This window comes from Panthera leo, chromosome B2 (genome assembly GCF_018350215.1).
Source record: "Panthera leo isolate Ple1 chromosome B2, P.leo_Ple1_pat1.1, whole genome shotgun sequence".
Taxonomy (NCBI): domain Eukaryota; kingdom Metazoa; phylum Chordata; class Mammalia; order Carnivora; family Felidae; genus Panthera; species Panthera leo.
The window spans coordinates 43,135,059-43,157,029 of NC_056683.1; the positions used below are offsets into that span (position 1 = coordinate 43,135,059).

The 21,971-nt window shown below is 43.2% G+C and overlaps 1 protein-coding gene and 1 long non-coding RNA gene across 6 annotated transcripts in view; one reads left to right on the forward strand and one right to left on the reverse strand.

The window, feature by feature from the left end:
- The window catches only part of RUNX2 (RUNX family transcription factor 2), a 259,424-nt gene that overhangs the window by 191,125 nt on the left and 46,328 nt on the right, over nt 1-21,971 (forward strand). The gene's annotated exons all lie outside the window — the stretch shown is intronic.
- Nucleotides 15,757-16,832, reverse strand: LOC122219981. Its single transcript, XR_006202623.1, has 2 exons — nt 16,424-16,832; nt 15,757-16,041 (listed from the first exon to the last, which is right to left on the reverse strand). It is a non-coding gene; the product is annotated as an uncharacterized LOC122219981 (long non-coding RNA).

Below are 21,971 nucleotides of genomic sequence, written 5' to 3' on the forward strand. Positions count from 1 at the left end.
GTAATCTTTTTGAGGGTTACATATTTTTTTGTGTGTTTTTTTCATCAAATGGTCTTGAATTTCTTCTTTCAAAATATTTAAATATCAAAAAATTCCACTTAATCAACTGCACAAGACTATTAAGGATGTCTCTGTTTTTATGACTCTCAGTCACTAAACTATAATATTTCCAAAGGTCAGCAGAATAGGCGTTAGTCTAATAAATAAAGCTACTAAAAATTATTTTATTACTACCACAAAATCTAGACATGGCCAGTGGAAAAACCCCATTTTATCATTCAAGGTCTGCTGGGAGGGTGGTTTCATGTAATTTCAAACCCGGCAGTGTTTGATGCAGTTCGTTTTTAAATGTCCCTTATAACCGAGTTTCTATCAAGTCCCCTGAGTCCGGTGTTGAAACCAGAGGCTTCAGTAATGTGCCAAGGATACGTGGACATTTATTTTCTCGGGACCACTCTTAACTCACAGGAGGGAGTGACGCCTTAAGAGAGGTTAAAAGGAAAACTCCAGCAATTAATACTAATAAAGCAGAAAGTTAAGGCGACTATAATAAAACACTAGAACATCTACTTTTTACTACAGAACCATTCCTTTATTAAGAGCCACCTGTTTGGTAGACACACATGTGCCACAGCAGCCACGGGCAAGTAATTAAGTTTAATAAGAGCCACTCTTATTTTGAAGAAGTTCTCTGTTTAAAGCCACAGAGGGGGAAGTTATTAAATTTAATAGACCCTAAACAAAGGCAAGCCCTGTGTTACCGGTGGAATGTTGGTCAGTATTCTCTGTTAATTCGACCGTGATTGGTTGGGTTATTTTTGCAGTCTGTAAGTTGAAATTCACCTTGCTTTCTCGCAAGACGGGCTGTCTTCCGACACGAGCCGATGATGTCTTGATCTGATCACCGTGGGCCCAGGTTCAGGGCAGACCTGGACCTCAGTTGACGACGGGTTCTGAGTTACTGGTGCTGGGGACCGAGGAAGCGGTTTCCATTCTGACTAGATGAGTTGGGGAGTTGGCCCGGCCCACAGAACTGACTGAACTTGGTTATATGATATTTACTGTTACATTGTAGGTAGACAGAGGTACCAGAGCTCAGAATGAAACTTGCGTGCGTGGCTTGACTCCGATGTTATACGTGGTTCTTGATAGCTGTTTTCCCACGGGTCTGTTCTCGATACATGTACCACCACCCACACGCGAGGAAAAGCTTTAGTGACGAAGGGACTCATAAGGGACTCATGGGTACGCAGGGATGGCAAAGACGTGGCTACAGATTCTATTGAAAGGTTTGCTACAATCCCTTTCTTTTGTAGAAGAAGACTTGGGAGCTTGCACCTCACTTCACCAAAAGTACTGGAGTTAATTTTTTAGTGACACGGTGACTCCTGTGGTTCGATGGGATCCGAGAAGAGGGTGGAGGCAGTTTAACTGAGGAAGCCAGACTTTTAGTTTCATTGTCACTGAAGATTCTTCGTGTTATTCTCAGATATGTCCGTCAGTGAATTCATTGTGCCTCTGTTGGCCCCTGTGAACAAATTGTCCGTCCACACATCTCAGAATTTTCTGCAAGGAGTGAGTTAATGTCTGCCCAGGGATTTGTTGCTCTTAGGACTTCTAGCAAAGAAAGCTTGCCTTACCTGATAACTGCCAGTGGAGAAACTAAGTTGTGTCCTTAGCTTCCAAACAGTAGAAAAGTACTATTTTTATTTTTATCTCTCTCTATACATGTTTTAGAATGGATACTTTATTTTTTTAGAGCAGTTTTGGATTTACTGAAAAATTAAGCATAAAGTAGAGTGGGGATATATCCACCCCCGCCCCCCCCAACTGCCATTTTGTCTTATTAGTCACATCTTGCATTTGTGTGGTGCATTTGTTACAACTGATAAACCAATATCGATATGTTATTTTTAACTGAAGTGCATAGTTTATGTTATGTTAACTCTCAACATTGTGCACTTCTGTGGGTTTTTTTTTTTTTTCAAATACACAATGCCATGTATGCAGCACTATAGGGTCATTCAGAATAGTTTCATTGCCCTAAAAATCCCCTGGGCTCTACCTGTCTATCCCTACCTACCTGCTCCCATGGCCCCTGGAAGTCATCTTTTTCCTGTCTCTCTAGTTTTGCCTTTTCCAGAATGTCGTATAATTGGAATCATGCAACCTGTAGCCTGACTTTCAGACTGGCTTCTTTCGCTTACTTAACCATGTGCCTTTAAGGCCCCTCCATATCTTGTCATGACCTGATAAGTCACTTCTTTTCACCGCTGGGTACTGTTCTATTGTGAGGACGTTGTTGTACTTTTTAAAACCTCAAAGCCACTCTCGCAGCACCTGGAATACCCCCATCCCAATTTGTTTTGTCACTGACTTCGTCAGTGAGATTTCTTTTTTTAGAAAGCATTTCATCCATTCCTTCCTGGGGAAACACGATTGTGGTTGTCCATACCTTTGGTCCATTTTTTTTTTTTTTTAATTAAGATTTTTCTTTAGTTTTATCCATAGACAGCTTACCAAACATTTACATTTAGGTGATGATTCTTAACAATTCAAGAATGGGAGAGACCCAACTAAAAAAAAAAAAACAAAACAACCCATTTATCTGGCTACTTCACTGCCTCCCCAGATATTCAGCTCTGCCTAGGTAAAGGATGCTCCTTTTCTCTAAGAATGCCTGGCGTTCCTTAAGTAAGCTGCACTGTTTCCCACTCCACACTAGCCCTTTTCTCCACCAAGGCCCCGCCCATCTTTGTCAGCCACCTCTTTCCTAGAAGGAATCCCTTCCCCAACCATCACTTTCCTCCAAGTTTATTACTCTCCCTACACCTGTCCATTTCTCATCTCCCTGCTTTGGACACACCTCTAATGTGTGCCCCCCTTCCTTTAGCACGATAATCTGCGTCCATGCCTTTCCCCTTCTATAGGAGGTAAGCGTCTCACTGTCAAGGACCGTGACTGTGTTGTACATATTCTTGAACTCTTATAACCCAGCACAGTTTTGGGCACATAGTATGTGCTCAGTAAATCTTTAATGAGACAAATAATAGTGGGAAAGACGATAGAAAACTACAGGAACATAGGCATGTAGAAGAAATAAGGATAGAAGAAAGGGAAAAAGAAAAAAGATTTTGTTCACCTGGAACAACAAAGAAAGGGTGAAACAAGAGGGACTTTTATTGTTGATAAGGACAGGAAATAGCACAGTATGAGTGTGCATAAGCAGTATATATTTTTATCTCCAAGCCTTTCTGCAATGTGTTTCATATTTAGAACACATAGCAAGACTGCATCTGTTTCCAGAACTTGCCGCTAACAGTTGGTAATAATGCCAAAACATACTTTCATTCCAGCTTGAAACCAAATGATCAAGTAGAATTTTTGATTTCTAATTTGGAGCCTGACATTCATTCTAGCCATCATGCAATAAAGTGTCAAAGTCTTTTCTGAGAAAATAATAGAAATTCTATTAGCTAAGCTGTAAATTGAAGCTCAAAGGAAAAGATCCGGTTTTGTGATAGCATTTCTCACAAAGTCTTACCTTTCTCCAGACCGACCTTCGTTCTCCCCCATCCTCCCCGCTCTTTAAGCCCTTGCTGTATGATAGGGTTTCATGTCACCTCACTGTCCTGGTCAGTGGTCTCTGGGCATGCCACAGTTTGTCAGCGTCCCTCTTTATGCCTGGTGCCCAGAACCAAACTCCCTTATTGTGGCCTCTGTCAGCCTCAGCAGAGGTGGCCTCAGTGCTTTGGTGACCATGTTACATTATTCTCTCATGTTTGCCATTTTTTTGTCAAACTGCATCGCTCCCATTGTTTTCCTTTCATGGTTGTTTTGGTTTGTTGTTTGTTGTTTTTTGTCGTTGTTTGTTTTGTTTTTCAGATCCAAGTCTGATCATATATAGTTACTCCTGTTCGGTTTTATCTTCATTCTTATCTTATTCACGTCTTAAGTTGATTCTTCATTCCTGCCTGTGACGAACTTTTGGGGTTTTTATAACCTCACCCAATATACAACAGATAGCCTCTTGCGTTCCCTCCAGCCTGGGATGTCTTTCTTCAGCTTATGGCAGTCATTTCAAGTCTGCTCAGCAGACACTTGGTACATAATTATCGTGTGCTTAGGCAGGCAACACACAGAAACAAAACCGAAGACATCATCCGTGCTTAGGAGATGACGTAATACACATATGACCCAGTTACATTGTGACGCCAGCTCCGGTAGATGCCAGAATGTGCAAAAATGCTCGGGAGTTTAGTGACAGGCCATCTCTTTTGCCCTACTGCATGAGCAACTTAAGGCCTCTCCTTAGGAAATTAAAAAAAAAAAATAATTCCATTCTGCTAGATTCTACTTTCAGTCTGAATCACTTCAACAATTACATTTTCAGCTGGAGAAAGAAAATTCCACTCGTTGGCATGTGTGGTTTCATAATATTTCTTAAGATATGGCAAGAATATATAAAAAATCTCGTCTTGGGGCGCCTGGGTGGCTCAGTCGGTTGAGCGTCCGACTTCGGCTCAGGTCACGATCTCGCGGTCCGTGAGTTCGAGCCCCGCGTTGGGCTCTGTGCTGACAGCTCAGAGCCTGGAGCCTGTTTCAGATTCTGTGTCTCCCTCTCTCTGACCTTCCCCCATTCATGCTCTGTCTCTCTCTGTCTCAAAAATAAATAAACGTTTAAAAAAAGAAAAGCTGTCTTTTTAAAAAAAAAAAAAAAGAAAAAAAAATCTCGTCTTTTCCTAGCTAGATTGGAAGTTCCCCTAGGCCGAGGACCTGGCCTGCTAATCCTTTGCTATCTGTCTGTGAGTCCTAGTCTTGTGGTCTGCCTGTATGGGGAGTACTTGCTCATGGCAGAAGGGTCTGTCCAATAGTGCTCCCTGCTTTCGGGTTGCTTACACCGTAACTGTTGTTAGGAGTTGCTAATAGGTCTAGAAGTGGGATTGGTAGGAGATTAATGACAATTGCCATTTTTTTTTAATTTATTTTTTTAATTTACATCCAAGTTAGTTAGCATATAGTGCAATCATGATTTCAGGAGTAGATTCCTTAATGCCCCTTACCCATTTAACCCATCCTCCCCCCGCCCCCACCACCACCCCTCCAGGAACCCTCTGTTTGCTCTCCATATTTAAGAGTCTGTTATGTTTTGGCCCTGACAATTGCCATTTCTTAATTTCATATTTCGTATGCACAAACACGGTCCTAGCATGTGTTTATATTATAGAATTTTTACTGTCTCTTATTGTATTTACTTGTTAAATTTATTGAGAGAGAGAGAGAGAGAATGGGGGAAGGGCAGAGAGAGGGAGAGAGAGAGAATCCCAGTCAGGCTCCACACTATCGGTGTGGAGCCTGACGTGGGGCACCGTGTCCCAAACTGTGAGATCGTGACCTGAGCCGAAACCTAAGAGTCAGATGCTTAACCAACTGAGCCCCCCAGGCACGCTTACTATCTCTTTTAAAGTGAAGCAACACTGTTAGTCTTATGCTGTAACATACATATATGTATGTATTCACCTGTTCACTACATTGAGAATGAATATACATGTAAATATTCTTGACAGGTCTAGTATTTGGGATGTTAGTTAATATTAGCCAAACTACCGCTTTAACTTCTCTCAGGAAAAACAGGCCCCACTGAAACCGCCCCCCCCCCCCCCCCCCCCCCCCCCGCCCATGACCTACTATTATTTTGTTACTTCAGTCAGCATTGATTTCTCAGGAAATCCGCATTGATCACTGCTGGTGGAAAGGGGAAAGAGACGCTGCATGATTATTTTAAGTTTGGTTTTATATTTATTAATATGTAGAAATAGTTACGAGGGGAAACTTAGAAAGATATCATTGAAAGAGGTAACTAAACAAGTAAAAAGTTGACATATAATTAAAAACCTATAGGAATCATTCCTAGTGACCCATGGGGGAAAGAAAAAAAAAAACCCTATAGGATAAAATACAAATGACAACACTTTATTTATTTATGTATTTATTTATTTATTTTATTTATTTATTTTCAAATGACAGCACTTTGAGTTATTCACAGTCCTTTTTAGACAGCATTTTATTTTGAACAGTTCAAAGTCCTTTTCAGTCTCCCTTTTTCTTTGTTTTCTTAAAAAATGAATAGGAAGGATATATTATTAGATTGGGTCAGAATTGGTTCGAGGTAAATCTCGGATCCCATTTGACTGTACTACCGTCTAATTTTTTTTTTTTTATGTGACTCTCACGAAATTCATGAATCTCCAATCCATGACAGTCACGTAAATAAAATTCTGCTTAGGTACCAGTGTCCCTGAATATCTCAAAGGATTTCTTATGCAGGAAGGTGTCATCTTTTCCAGAGAGACTTTGGCCTTGAGTGATAAACTTAGAAATGCAGTCAAGCACGGTAGACTGGAACAAGACTGATGTTTCTATATCCAGAGTTCACCGCTGTCTCTCTGATCAAAATGGACACTGTTCCAGCTCCCTGTCATAATTAGTAATAATGCCATAGTTAATGGAATAATAATAACAAATATAATAATAGTTATAAACACTCCACCCTGTGCCAAGGAGCGCAGTGATTCATGATAAATCAATAATAAACCCATTGATGTGGTCACATTAAATCCATACATAATTAAGAAGAACCCTTTCCAAACAAAAGCCACAGAAGGAATTAAAATAGGCTCGGAAAAGAGGAAAAAGTCTGATAATAGTGTTGTGGTACTCATCATTAAAAAAAAACAAACCTGGAAGCTTCCAAACTATACCTTAGGAAAACAATACGTGCTCAGTTTTGCTTAAGGGTACAGTGGAGAGTCGACCTGAAAGATTCTGAAAAAGAAAGAGATTGGCCTTCTGGGCAGTTAACAACAGAAATAACAGAAACAACAGAAAGTTATTTTTCTGACCTTAGAAGTTCGTAGGTGTCACAGGTACTGTACCTTTGAAGCATTACTAGTGTCTTGTTTTTTTGGTCTGCTCTGACAATCTCTGTCTTTTAATTGGTGCATTTAGACCACTGACATTCAAAGTGTTGGATTGACATGGTTGGATTACTATCTACATATTTGTTACTATTTTTTATTATTGCCCTGTTTTTTATCCTATGTCTTGTCTTTCACTCTTTTCTTTTTTTTTCTTTTTTAAAGTTATTTATTTATTTTGATTGAGAGAGAGAGCACAGGGGAGCAGCAGAGAAAGAGGGAGAGAGAGAATCCCGGGAAGCCTCCACACAGACAGCATAGAGCCTGATGCGGGGCTCAAACTCATGAACCGTTGAGATCATGACCTGAGCCGAAACAGAGTCGGATGCTTAACTGACTGAGCCACCCAGGTGCCCTGCCCTCTTCCACTCTTTTTCTACCTTTCGTGGTTTTAGTTCAGCATTTTATATGATTCTGTTATCTCTCCTTTCCTAGCATATCAGTTATGCTTCTCTCTTTACCCTCTTTTCATGGTTATCCGAGTTTGCAATATACATTCACCACTACTCCCAGTCTACCTTCACTAACACTATAGCACTTCATGGATAGATAGTGTGAGTACCTTATAACCTATAAACATCTGTGTATACATTTTATGTGGACATAACTTTTCAGCTTCATTGGGTGAATGCCAAGGAGTGCAATTGCTGGATCACGTGGTAAGAGCGTATTTACTTTTGTAAGAAGCTGCCAAACTGTTTCCCAAAGTGGCTGTGCCATGTTGCATTCCAAAGCAGCAATGAATGGGAGTTCCTGCTGCTTTATGTAATCTCTTTGTGCCTTTATATCTAAAGTGGGCTTCTTGTAGATTACGTACAGTTGGATTTTTTGATCTACTCTTAACAATCTCTGTCCTAAATGGTGCTCAATGATCATTGATGTTCAAGTGCATAACGATACTGTTGGGTTAATAGTTGGATTAATTAACCTTGGAAGGGTTAGTAAAACCTCAGATGACCTGTTTAATCCAGCAAATGATTAGAGCATTTAAATTGGGACATACACCCCCAAAATTGGATTGAACCCAACACTGATAAAATAGCAGCTGCTTGGGGTGCCTGGGTGGCTCAGTCGGTTAAGCGTCCGACTTCAGCTCAGGTCACGATCTCACAGTCCGTGAGTTCGAGCCCCGCGTCAGGCTCTCTGCTGATAGCTCAGAGCCTGGAGCCTGCTTCGAATTCTGTGTCTCCCTCTTTCTCTGTGCCCTTCCCCTGCTCATGCTCTGTCTCTCTCTGTCTCAAAAATAAATAAAAACATTTAAAAAAAATAGCAGCTGCTCAATAAAACTGTGTTGCATTGGTTTGGCTTATTAGAAAATACTCCTTCCGAGGCCCAGGCATATAGCACAGTGATCAAACACTCATAGCATCACTTGCAACATGCTGGAAACAGCGCTTTGCTGGAAATTGAGGAACCTGAGTTTTGAGCAGCTCACTTAAGTTTTCTATGGGTCTTAGGTTCCTTGTGTGTGAAATGAGCGAGTTGGGCTAGATACTCTCCAGGGTGCATCATAAAGCTCTGAATGTCTGTGATTCTAAAATAAGTCCTGAAGGGGTGGGTTTTCTCTCAGAAACATTTAGGAATCAGCAGATCAAAAATCTACATACCGCCACCCATAACAAAAATAAAAGCTAGCATAGTACTTGGTTTATGAACTAAATTAGTAGGAATAACTACTGTAGGTGTCAAGAAAAGTTTGTCCTGTGTTTCAGTTGATTCTGTTGAGAAACAATCTAGGATCAGGTGAATTAGTGCCAAAGACCTTGACACTTGACCACAGGTGACTTCGTATTTAACATGAAGCCTCTTATGCTTGCATGTGTGTCTGAGTCTGCAGAGAGATTTTGAAACCACAGCTTTATTAAAATTAAAAAAAAAATTATTGACATTTTATATACCTTTGCATGGTTTTATGTGACTTATCTAACCTGGGGTTGGTTATAATGAAATACAATTTATCTTACTGGAGAACTGAGAATCTTACCCGCTAACAGTTATGAAAACAAAAGAACAGGTGAATTCTATTAATAATAGGCTAAATGGGATGTGAGGACCAGACTTTCTATGTTAAAGAAATAATATATTTAGAAAAAATATTATTAGAATTATAACAAGAAGTTCCTTTTAGTGAAACATTGCTATCATAGTACTTTATGACCACATGATAAAAGTCTTCATTAATACAAATTATTGTCAACATTAAATCCACTCGTTTATTGAGACTGTTCCGGTCACCAGAGATACAGTGATGGGTAAGACAGAAAAGCTCAGGGAACTTTCTCTGCTGACATATGATATAGTCATTAAACAGTCTTTGGAGCCAGACTCTGTGGGTTTCAATCTGGGCTTTTTGACTCACTTGCTATGTGATCTTGGGACTATTACTTAGCTTGTCTGTACCACAATTTCCTCATCTGTGAAGTGGGCTAATAATAATAATAATAATAATAATAACAATACCACTAACTTCAGAAGGTTGTTATGAGGACAAAAGGATAAAGTACATAAAGCTCTTAGAATAATGCCTGGTAATAAATGTTAGCTATTATTGGGGAAGGGTAGGCAATTGAAAATGAGAAAATATTACCTAGGGATATGTGCTGTAAAGAAAGTAAAATAGGGTGATGTTATGAGGAAGCTTACTGCAGACAGCAGAGAAGGCCAGAGCAAGGGCCCTGAGGTGGGGAGAAGAATGTCCGGTGGCTGGAATGGGTAGAAGATGAGATGAAATCAGAGAGATTGCTACTCCGGGTCATGCTGGGCCTCTGCTGGTCAGGAGCAAAGGTTTGGGTTTGCTGGTCCGAGCAGCCATAAGCCATAGGCAGATCCTTTTTTTTTTTTTTTTTTTTTTTTTAATTTTTTTTTTAAGCTTATATATTTATTTGGAGGGAGAGAGAGCAGGGAAGGGGCAGAGAGAGAGGGAGAATCCCAAGCTGGCTCTGTGCTGTCAGTGCGGAGCCCGACATAGGGCTCGAACTCATGAACTGTGAGATCATGACCTGAGCCGAAATCAAGACCGAGCCATCCAGGCACGCCCCTGCCATGGGCCGATCTTAAGCGGAATCGTGATATAAATGGATTTCTAGTTTCAAAATGTCACTCTGGCTGTTGGGGGGAGAGCTGTATAAGAGTATGGGGGAGGAAGCAACAGTGTTTTTGGGAGGCGGTGGCAGTCACCCTGGTGGGAGGAAGGTGGCTTCCGCTTGCCTGAAAGTGGTGAGGACAGAGACACTCTGGACTGGAGCGGGTATTTTGCCTGGATCATGAAAATGTGTTAGCCGTGCTTGTCCCCAGCTGTTGGTCTACTTTAAAGGAATAATACTACATCTTATAAAATTTTAGTTAACCTTTAGACATTGTTCATACACCCCAGAGCGAAGTGTAATTCAGGAATCGCTTGAGTTATTGGGTGGATACAAAACCACCAACCTGGAAAATTCAGGCCAGAAATCCATTTAGAGAGCTGAAATGCTTGGTTCGGTTGTTTTCATTGACACATTAATCTGATTATTTCCAGGAGCTCCCCTTCCTTGGCACTGTGCAAACACAGATTTCAGTGCAGTGAAGCACAATGATTAGATTAATTTGGGGCAACGACCGGCATTGTATGTTCTTCTCACCCTCTTCAAGTATAGGTAGTACGTTTTTAATGTCTTTGATAGCTTTGATGCACACCCATTCCTTTTACTCCTTTAAGACGGAATGAAATGCGGGGCGCCTGGGTGGTTCAGTCGGCTGAGCGTCCGACTTCGGCTCAGGTCATGATCTCGCAGTCTGTGGGTTCCAGCCCCACGTTGGGCTCTGTGCTGACAGCTCAGAGCCTGGAGCCTGTTTCAGATTCTGTGTCTCCCTCTCTCTCTCTCTGCCCCTCCTCCACTCACGCTCTGTCTCTATCTCTCAAAAATGAATAAACATTAAAAAGAAAAAAAAGAATAAAATGAAAATCACCACACTGGTGTGACCAAGCTGGCTATGCAGGTGCTTATACCTAGAAGTGTGCAGCAACAGTCCTGCAGCGAGGAGACCCCTGAGCAGGAGCGGGGGGTGAGTCACGTCTGGCTGGCCAGCTAATATCTTGCCATATGAGCAAAGTAAAGCCAGGGGAGGCGCGAGTGCTTGTCCTCCCTGTGAATGGGAAAACCACCTAGAACAGCTTCTTCCCAGAGGATTGAGAAACGGGGCGTATCTTAAATTGGAAAGAACTTGAATCAGTAGAATGTGCTAAATACACACTGAGGGTGAAGGAGGAAGCTTTAAATAGCTGAGCCAATTAGTCTAAGTGTTGTAGTCAGCTGTCCCGCCCTTCTGGGATTCTTTCACGGTGCCCTGTGCCTTAAAAAGAGATAGCCTCACCCCCACCCCCCACCCCCAACCTTCAATTAGGGACTCTAGAAGTTAGCTTCAAGATCTTGTGAAGATGAGAGCAATTCTGTACATTTCCTGTTTGAAAAGCAACAAAAGCCTGACTCTCCGTGGACATCTGCTGCTTCTTGGAATCCGAGGCGCAGAGGTCCGCCTGCTGAAAACTCACATCGCTATTTTTCAAGAAAAGAAGGAAAGCGGTAAAATCCAGGTCTTAGGAGCAGTGACCCAATCTACTTAAAATGTATTTGAGGGATCCATCTTGGGTTTTAGAAGCGCAGAGGACTCAAAACAAGATACAATTCAAAGAGGATCAGCCTCTCATAAGATGGGAGATGTTATCAGAAGTCCAAGGGCTCTGAGAACTTTACAGATTGGAATTCTGGGTAATAGGTTGGCTGTTTCTTTGGCGCTCACACCTAGTTTTTAACCCTTCTCCCCGGCTTTGTCATTTGGAATGGAACAGTAAGGGAGAATAGAAGCCAAAGTTTCAGCGTAAGGAGGAGGCAAAACTAGATTGAGAAACAACAGGTAACAAGCCACTGGGGGGAAAGGAAAAGTCACTGTGAAAGGAGTAAAATTTAAGAACAGCGTACTCTACTAGAAAGAGGGGTGTTTTCTCCCCAGGAGCCAGGAGTTCTAAATCCCTTTGGTACCAATGTGTGTAATTCATTTTCTTCTCCTTCAGTTGAGGGGTGGTCTTGATCATGCTCATGCTTAATTAAGCCTTGGGTACTGTTCTTTTTCACTACCACACTGCAGTATAATATTGCAGATCACAGAACTGGTGACTAGACAAAACTAGGACCTTAGGGCTAGAAAACTGGAGCCACGGTTACGTTTAACCCCGGGCACACGCTTCCCAAGCCAGTATTCAAAGTGCCAGCTTTGGACGTGCAAAGCCACGGCTCCCTGGATCCCCGAAGATGGCTAAGCTGCGAAAGTGACTTTCCTGCTCTTCTTTGCCAGGTTGCCTGGTGCCTAAAAGAGAAAAACTGTTGCCCCAAAGTGAACTCCACCCCCAAGGGTCTTCTTGCCATCATTTAATAACAAAATCACCTCTCAACATATAAATAGTAGAACTTCTAGTTAAAAGTTGGAAACCAATCTTTCTAGAAGTTTATAGTTTTTTTAACATTTATTTTTGAGGGAGAGAGAGAGAGAGCGAGCGAGCAGGGGAGGGGCAGAGAGAAGAGGGAGACACAGAATCCGAAGCAGGCTCCAGGCTCTGAGCTGTCAGCACAGAGCCTGACACGGGGCTCGAACTCACGGACTGCGAGATCATGACCTGAGCCGAAGTCGGACCCTCAACCAGCTGAGCCACCCAGGCGCCCCTAGAAGTTTATAAAAATCACATCAGCTGTACCACTTACGTTATGTAAAATGCACTGCCTTGAGGTAAAGGTCTTCAGCTGCCCACAGACATGGCAGGTAAGCTCTAACGCATATAAAAAGCAGGCTGGCATTGAGGGAAACGGGATGAATAGAGAGATCTGTACAAACACACTCAGAGTTAGGACTGTGGATTCACCCGCAGCATCACACTGGAGGTGAGGAGGTCTGTGGCCCAGTGTAGCTAGGTGACAGGTGGATTCCAGCAACGGGGCGGGCTGCTGTCTCATAGGATGCCGGCCTGAAGGTTGGGTCAGGTGAGAGAGGTGGAAACTTGGGCAGGTGTCATGGAGCATGTGAAGAAAAACTAAAGACACCACCAGGAAGGAGGAGGCATCCTTAGGGGGAAGCTTGAATTCTTCTACTGCTCTCGGGAACTCCAGAGAGCAAGGAAGTTGAAAAGACTCAGGACACTCGGGTCATCTATAACAGGGGCTTTTTTGATGTCAGAAATTAAAGCTTCTGGATATATGTATGTGTGTGTGTGTGTGTGTGTATATAACACCATGTATTCTAAGACAAATTAGGTGCTGAGGAAAATGGAAAATGGGGTGAATTATAGCAACTGAGTCCAAAGGGGATAGTAAAATCTTAGCATTAATAATGATAATAATATCTAGATAGTATTTTAAGTATGTGGAAAACACTTTTCATAGACATTGTCTCGTTTAATCACTGTTAACAGCTCATTGGAGTGTAGATACTACTGTAGTCTCTATTTTGCCAGTAGGAAATTGGGGATCTGAGACATTCAGAGACTAGACCTAGGTCACATCATCAAAGACCAGGAGAGTCAACCCTCAGCCCCAAGTCTTTTGGTTCCAAATGTGCTTTCCTCACTATGCTTTGTCCTAACAGTCTCCCCATATCAGAACCAGACTTTGCTACAGAGCCTGCTGGGTATCATCCCGGGAGGGAGTTCCATTGCATTGGTCTTTCCAGCCTACACTTGGGGGACATAACACCAGTAATCCTTACTAAATTGCTGACGTTCATACTTTATACAGGTCAGGGTACCCAAAATAAAGTAAAACTCACTGAGTTCCTGCCAGAAATAACAGTGGAAACAGCCCACCCCCTAATTTTATAAATCTCAATTTTATTCGAGAGATTAAAAATGTACATATTAATGAAATCTTAAAACCTCAAAGTACGTATTTTTATATGTTGGACAGGAAAACCTAAGCTACTTAAATTATGCATAACTATACCTCCTATCCTGCAAGAGTTGGAAAGGTTGATGTAAAATGTTAATTTGTTTTAATTTCAGATAGTTCAGATCAAAACAACTTACTTGAGGAATCCAGAACAAGGAGCTAAAGAGAAATAGCTCACTTCGTATTTCTCATCAAATGTGTGAGCCTAAAGCTAATTTTAACCCTCTTTACTGCTCAATTTGACGATGAAAAAGCTTTTGTAAGAAGTGTTCCCATTTTCTTTAGGCCTCCATTGCAAACTGTCATTGACAGTTACATTTGTGTGTGTGTGTGTGTGTGTGTGTGTGTGTGTGTGAAAGTATTCCCTATTTTCTAATTGACATTTGTTATCTGGAGAGAAAACCTGGGTATTTTTTGCGCGGTGGATATACCTCATTTAAAACAACCCTGAGGGGGCACCTGGGTGGCTCAGTTGGTTGAGCGTTTGACTTCGGCTCAGGTCGTGATCTCACAGCTCGTGAGTTCGAACCCTGTGTCCGGCTCTGTGCTGACGGTCAGAACCTGGAGCCTGCTTCGGATTCTGTGTCTCCCTCTCTCTCTGCCCCTTCCCCACTCACACTCTGTCTCTCTCTCTCTCAAAAATAAATAAACATTAAGAAAATTAAAAAAAAAAAACCCGAGATACTATTTTTTAATGAATGGGCACCTTTCTTTAGAGGAACAGTGTTTCTAATAGGACTTTTGAAGGTATGTTTGGAATTCTGCAGGTTGTCTCACATGTAGCAGAATCAGAATTTTGGAGCTAGAAACCCAGGGAGATGATTTAGTTAAATTCTGCCATTCTTACTGACAAGGAACGTGTGGGTCAGGGAGGGGAAGGGACTCCTCATGGCTGCCTGCTCGCCTGGGACAGTGCTGTGACCAGAACCCAAATCTCTGGCTGATAGTCCAGTGCTCTAGAATGGTTTTCTCCTGCTACATTTCTAATAGGCTGCTGACATTTTTTCTGTTACTGCTGCACACGGATGGCCCCTTGTGATCTGAAGAAGAAAAAGAGCTACCCTTAAATTATCTCCTCCTCTTTTGCTCTTTCCTCTTTTACCCTGAAATTAAATCCTTATGAAGAAACTGAATAGATTTTGCCCTGGCTTGGTGACAGTGTCATCTCTCTTGACCAGTCATCGGCTGTTTTGGTCCACATCTGGAAGAGACTCGGTACACTGTATTCTCGGGCTGGGAACAGTCGGACTGGGGTTTGTCCGTGGCAGGCAGAGAATTGTTTGAGAAGGAGCTACCACTGGGCTACTGTTTGTCCCACAGCACACAGAGCAGACCAGGCCCGCTTGCTCACTCTCTTTTTTTTTTTTTAGTGTGTGTAGGGGGGTGGTCATCAAAACAAGTAGCTATTCTCAGACACCTTAATACATAATTAGGTATGTCTGTTTACACTTGGGAGACAGAAGGCTTCACATCCCAAAGAAATTCAGGGAGTCTGGGAGCAGCCACAAACAGATGTTGAAAATGTCCATTTGTGGCAAGTTTTATGACTATAGCACCAGAAGTATGCATGGAGGATGAAACCCCTCTGAAGGGGTGTGTGTGTGTGTGTGTGTGTGTGTGTGTTATCAAGTGGAGTAGAAAGTGAAAGGAGATCTTCCCCGCCCCCCCTCCCCGATTTGCTCTAGTATTTGTTTATCTCCTACAACAAGGAAAAAGTTCACTATTATTTGGCTTTGGCTGTTTGAAGGCTTTTGCCAAATGCTTAACAATCTGTAGGGTTTGATTTCTCTCAAAAAAAACCACTTTGAGAACAAGGCTCTATGTAACTAAGATGTGTTTGTTTTTGTTTAAATCACTCAGAAGAGAAATCATCTCTTGTCCATTGTTAAAAGAGAGGTTTCAATCAAAGGAAAATTCTACATATTCTAAAATATACAAACAGCTCTTTGAAACTGATGCCAAATCAAACTCTAAAAGGGACGTTTCTCTTGCAGAAGTTTTGAGTTAATTCCGTGTGCGAGGCTTGAGTGGAAAAACTCTGAGACCGTCAGAGGAACCAGTTTCTGTAACACCGCGTTTGGATTCGGAAGTTGTATGAGGGGCTTTGTCTCAGGATAGGGTGAAGTCTCTTGTACGCGGTTTTAGGCTCAACTCTAGAAACAAAGCAAGAGAAATTCTTTTCAGAGTGAGTCAGTTTTTCAGTTAAATAAAACTTAGTAGTTTGTTTCCTGATGTTACTGGATCCGAACCTCCAATGGGAGAAGGTGTGCCTGTCATCACTTTATAAAAAAAAAAACTTCAATTGAAATGTTCCCCTGTTGTTAAAGAAATACCGTCCTTTGGCCTATCATGATTTCTAATAGGATGAAAAATAGTGGATGCTAATGAGACGAGCCCAGTGGGGAAAAGGGACACAAATTGGAATAGGCAGAAACCAGAAGGCATACACAGAGTGCAGTAAGGGTATTCCCATCTCTTTTTACACACACACACACACACACACACACACACACACACACACACACAAATACTTACCATGTGTTGCTCTGAGAGGAGCGACAGCGTGTTTAAAGATACGAAGGACAGAGCCTGTTCTCAAGGAATTCGTAGGCTAGTCACGTGATAAGGGGGATGCTAGGTCCTCAGCGTGTACACGCCTTGAGAGACACGGATGGAGAACCAGGTGCAGATGGAGAGGTCCCTATTGGGCTAAAACAAGAACATGAGAAGAATCTTTGAAGCAGAGGGGGATTGTGAGGTAGGTTTTAAAGGCTGCGTAGAATTCCGGGGATAGGACTTCCGAGATTCCTATGAGATAGGATGGGGGGTGGGGATACTGAAGGCCTGAGGGAATCATGTAAACCAGGGCACGAAGGTGGGGAGATGGGGGGTCGTACGGGAAATGGAAAAGGGTCCAGTTTGACTGGATCGTAGACTTGATGAAGTGGAGTAAGAGATAAGACTGGAAAGGTAAACAAGAGACAAGACTGCTATCCCAGCAGACATTTGTTGTGTGTCTGTAGAGATCTAGAAATGTACACATACTTGAGGAAAGAGTGGGACATGAAGCCACAGAACAGGTAGGCAGTAATGAGCAAGGAAGTCCTGAGGAACCAGTAAGTTGGACAAGCTGAGGATTCAGGAACCCAGATAAGCCTTGTGGGCAGAAGGTCTAAGACACACACAAAAGTGGGTCTTGATTTTAAGGTAACCTTCTGTCCCAGCCAGGAAGCCCCTTGTATTTTCCTCCGGGGACGGGAACCAGTCCCTGGGCATGACCAGCAAAGGCCTATGCTGGGGAGTTCAGTGTGTCCGTCGGACTGTAGAGGGAGAGAGGGCAAACATAAGGATGCGTCCTGGCAGGATATAGCTGGAGCCTAAAGCCTAGGGCTTGGATCCTAGATGTTAGTATGGATTGTGTTAGGCCTGTCCTAGCTGTCCCCCTTAGAGCTGACTGAGTGGTTAGTACTTTGGTGATCTGGTTCAAATTCTGGGTCTTGGGACATTGGGTGGTTTGAATCACATGGGCCGTTGGATCACATGGGGGTGCTAAGCCTTTGGAGGGAATATCCAGGCTTCTCAGGTTTCGACTAATACTGCCTCGGGGGCAGCTGCTGCCTGGAGCCGACTCTTCCTTCCCCCAGGGTCTTTCTGGCTCAGTGCTGGACGCAGAGGCAGGGTCTGACCGCATTGGTGCTAGACGGAGAGGAGCAGAGCTTTTCGTACTCTAGGAAGCGGAGAATTGAAGTCCAAGCTGAAAACAGTCTGTGCATTCAGGGGATGGTGGGATGTGGTCCCTGTGATGCTTGTCTGCTGTCCTTGCCTCCTCTCCCCACTGCAATGGGCATGCTTTTTACAGGAGAGTTCCGCTGGGGCCTGGAACTGGGTGTGCGGGGTAAACCGGGACTTTCAGGATTCTGAATCTCACCTCCGGTCTTGCCTAGTTTGGACCCAGTGTTTCAATTTTCTTTTCCTCTCGCTCTGCTAGTTCAAGTGGTACTGGTAGGAAGGAATACCCTTTGGAGGTGGAGATGTTTATATTTGCTGTGTACTTTTGCCGGTTTTCACTTATGAGGGTCTTATCTGACAAACAGAAAAAGCGACTGGCCCAACATTCCTTAGAGCATCAGTGGCAAAGACAATCGGGGAATCCGTTGTCAAGCATGGCAGACAGGTGGCATGTGTCAGCCTCCCCATTCCACACCCCATCCCCACCTCTGTCCCCAGGGCTGTCTTTGATACTTGATCAAGCCCCCTTTTCATCATTGCCCTCCAGGTGGGCACAGCCGATCAGTTAGAATCGGCATGACGAATGAACCTGATTTTCTGCAGGAGGAGGAGATTGTGGCCGCCACAATCTGTGCCACAGGTCTGGGGCCAGGTCCTGGCCACCTGTTCCCGGTCTATAACTTTGAGGAAGTCGCTTCCCTTAGCTTCAGTGTGTTGTCCTCAGTGTGGGGGTCAATGACATTGTGTACCTCACAGAGCTGTGGGGAGGGTTCAGTGCCATAACGTGAGTGGAATACTTCAGTAAAAATCCTCTGCAGATCAGAGCCCTGCCCTCTCACTTGTCTGGCTAGCCAGTCTTTCCTCTTAGTGAAACTGGCCACGTCATGGGATACCGTGGATATGAAATCTCTTACGGGATTCCTATGGTTGGCGCAAAGCAAAGGCTTTTCTGTTAAGCAATAGCCCAGTGCTGGTTCCCAGCAACCTGGAGTCAGAGCATTCCTGAACAATGGGTTCAGGCATGCTACCAAACTCCAGAGAAACGCTCCTCAGATTTTTCCACTAAAGCACCCCAAAGGGCAGAGGAAACTCCAGGGCTCCTTCACTGCTGCCGCTCTCCTCAATCTGTTGACACAACCCCCAAAGAACCCCCGCTCCTTTGAGGAGAGCCTTTTCAGGTCTCTTCTCTTCACGTGAAATTTTACTCTGTAAAATGCCTGTTTTTGTTTTAATATAAAAATAATGTTTGAACTTACTAATACCCGTTTTATGCCCCTCTTTAAAAACCCTCCCCCATTTGTTCCCTTCTTGTATTTCATGCCCTCCTATCAGCTAAGCTTTGGTGTCTAATATATAACATCTCGACCAGTTCATAAATTTCTGCTTTTAATATAGCCTGAGTTCCCACTAGCACAGGCCACGAGAAAATACCAGGCTGTCCCCTCTGCATTCGAGCTTTTTTGAAAGATTTACTGAGGAACAATTTATCATTTAGTTGCAATTTTTAAAATAATCTTAATTGGCCACATATGTTATCAAATAAGAGCGGGTCTTGGAGCCTCCGCCGCCCCCCCCCCCCCCCCCCCCCCCGCGTCTCCCACCCCCACCCCCGCGCGCGCATGCGCACTGCCTTCTGCCAGGATGTCAGAAAATGAATTCTACCACTCTGGGCAGATACCATCGCAGGAAAGCCTCCCCGTGATTTAAGATAAGATTACTGATATTGATGCTGTTATTTTGAGGAGGGGAAGACTACTGCTTTTAAACCTCTATCCCTCTTTCTCCTAGTTTTTCCTCTCTTAATTATGGCTCCATGTTTTGGTAGCCATAAGTCATTAGTGGTTTTTAATTTCTCTGAAACTGAAATAAGGTCTGAAAGGCTGGATTTGTCCCTTTTTTCCTCCTTTTTTTCCTTTTTTTTTTTTTTTTTTTCCTCTGGCTAATCGGAGGAACGCAACCACATCTGAAGCCACTTGGCTCATTATGAATTTCATGGAAACTGATTCTCTGAAAGTGTTTCCATATGTGTGTTCCCAATATATCCCATCCTCTCTAAATGGGAGCACAGACGTGTGCATGGGCTGGAAATGGCTTCAGGATGTGACAGAGCAGTCATATGACCGCCACGGCACCGTGGGTGGCCCCTTCTGAAAGACACGGTGTCCTGGGTGCTGGCCTCCTTCCTGCAGCGGATCTGGTTTCAAAGACTACCCACCCTTCCTAGGCCTTTAAAAAGTTCTTAATCAGGGCCTAGCAAGAAGATCTCTCTCATTTTTCCTCCGTTTCTCTCCATCCCCCCCACCCCACCCCAACCCCCTGGTTCCTTCCTTCTCTCTTACCCTCCCTCTCTGTGTGCATACACTCCCACATCTCCTAATGCCTGCCTCCTTTGCCTTCAAAAAGAGGAAATATAGTATTCCAACAATATCCTCAAAATTTGGGTGGGTTTAAGGAATGGTTGAAGTTTCTGGAAACTGCCAGGTTGTTTTTTTTTTTTTTTTTTTTTTTTTTTTTTCCCCTCTCTCTTTCCTCCAGCATAGCATACTTTCTTAGCCTTAGGATCAGCTGGTCTTTCAGAATTTGTGAGCATGCAGTGGAAAAGTACAATTCATTACAACACGGAAAATAAATATTTATCCTGGATAGTTGAGGCACTTTTCCTCTCTTTTGCAAAACTATGGAGTTTGCTAGTCTGACCTTCCATTATCTTAAAAAAATTGGTTTCACATTCTCATTTTGCTGGTTTCTTCTCCATCGGTGTGATCCATTACATTTCTCCTGTGTAGGGTATGTTTTTCCAATTATTATTTAATGTAATTACAAGTAAAGCTAATTTAATGATAGATTCTTGATCATTTTCAAGTGAGGGGGGAAATTCAGGGAAATTAAGAAAATTGATGTAAAAATCCTTGAAAACCTCAGTGTGGAAAATGCAAAGGACTACCCTGCATATAGTCCAAAATCGATTTTTGGATGATCTTTACACAGCGTTTCTGCTTCTGTCATGTTGCCTGTTGGTAATGCTAGTAATTCATCTGTGTAGCACATTTTTTGGAAGTACTGTCCTTTCTTAGCACTGCACTATGTAGTAGGTAGGATCTAAAAGGATACACGATTCTTATTCTTAATTTGCTTTCCCCTTGGTTGGAAAATGACAATACTTCTCTAAACACAATGATAATACTTTAAAATGTGTGGAGTAGACTTTACATACATAAATGTTCAGGATGTACATGAAAAAGCAAAGATGGCAAGAATTTGCATCCTGGGAAGCTGTTGGGTATTGGTGAGCTTTTTTTTTTTTTTAATTTTTTTTAATGTTTATTTATTTTTGAAAGACAGAGTGCTAGCGGAGGAGGGGCAGAGAGAGAGAGAGAGAGAGAGAGAGAGAGAGAGAGAGGGAGGGAGGGAGACATGGAATCTGAAGCAGGCTCCAGACTCTGAGCTGTCAGCACAGAGCTCAGTGTGGAGGTTGAACTCACGAACTGTGAGATCATGACCTGAGCCGAAGTCGGACGCTTAACCGACTGAGCCACCCAGGTGCCCCTGTTGGTGAGCTTTAAAGATAGTGCTTGCCCAGCCTTAGTCTGGCAGAGAGAAGAGAGCTGGTCCTGAGTCTGGGGAGAGCATGCGCAAAGCTCCAGTGAAGGTCCTGAGTGTATGTCCTGCCGTGAAGAAGAGGGTTCATACTGGGGAGCAGTGAGACGTGACATTGCAAAAGTAGGACAGAGAACTCCGAATATGCCAGTAGCCGCCTCCTCACTTTCCACCCTTCGTGGGGCAGGTGCCCGGTCATGTCTTGTGAAAGGCTGACCTGTGCCTGGGTGGGGGTGGCACCCTCCGGTTTTACAGGAAGAAGAGCCTCGTTTTAATCTCCTGGTATCATTCACATCTACCTCGTCTCCAGACTTCCATTTCTTCATCCTTAAAGGTCGTCTTCGATTCTTGTTGACTCTGATGTACTTGCTGCCTGTACTAGTCCAGAAATTCTGACAGAGTGTGAGTTTTACCCTCTGTTACCTTTACTACCTATCCCAAATAAATAACCTGTGTGGGGGCGGTTGCCCTGGGATCACCTTCCCACAGGCCATGTTTCTGTGGCCTGGCACTCCTGCTCCCTCCTCTGTTGTCTCTGTGGCCCCCAGGATAGACATAAAATACAGATGCTGGGGCTAAGGATACCGGGAACAACACCAGTGGCAAAACAGAGGTAATCTGTTCACTAGTGGTGATTGATTATCCGCAACATGAGGTCAGGTGATGTAATGATGCTTGGGAAGAGCTTTGAACACTCTTTAAAGAGAGTTTTATGAGGATTTATAGTCTGGAGTGGTATTAGAATGCATGTGAGGTT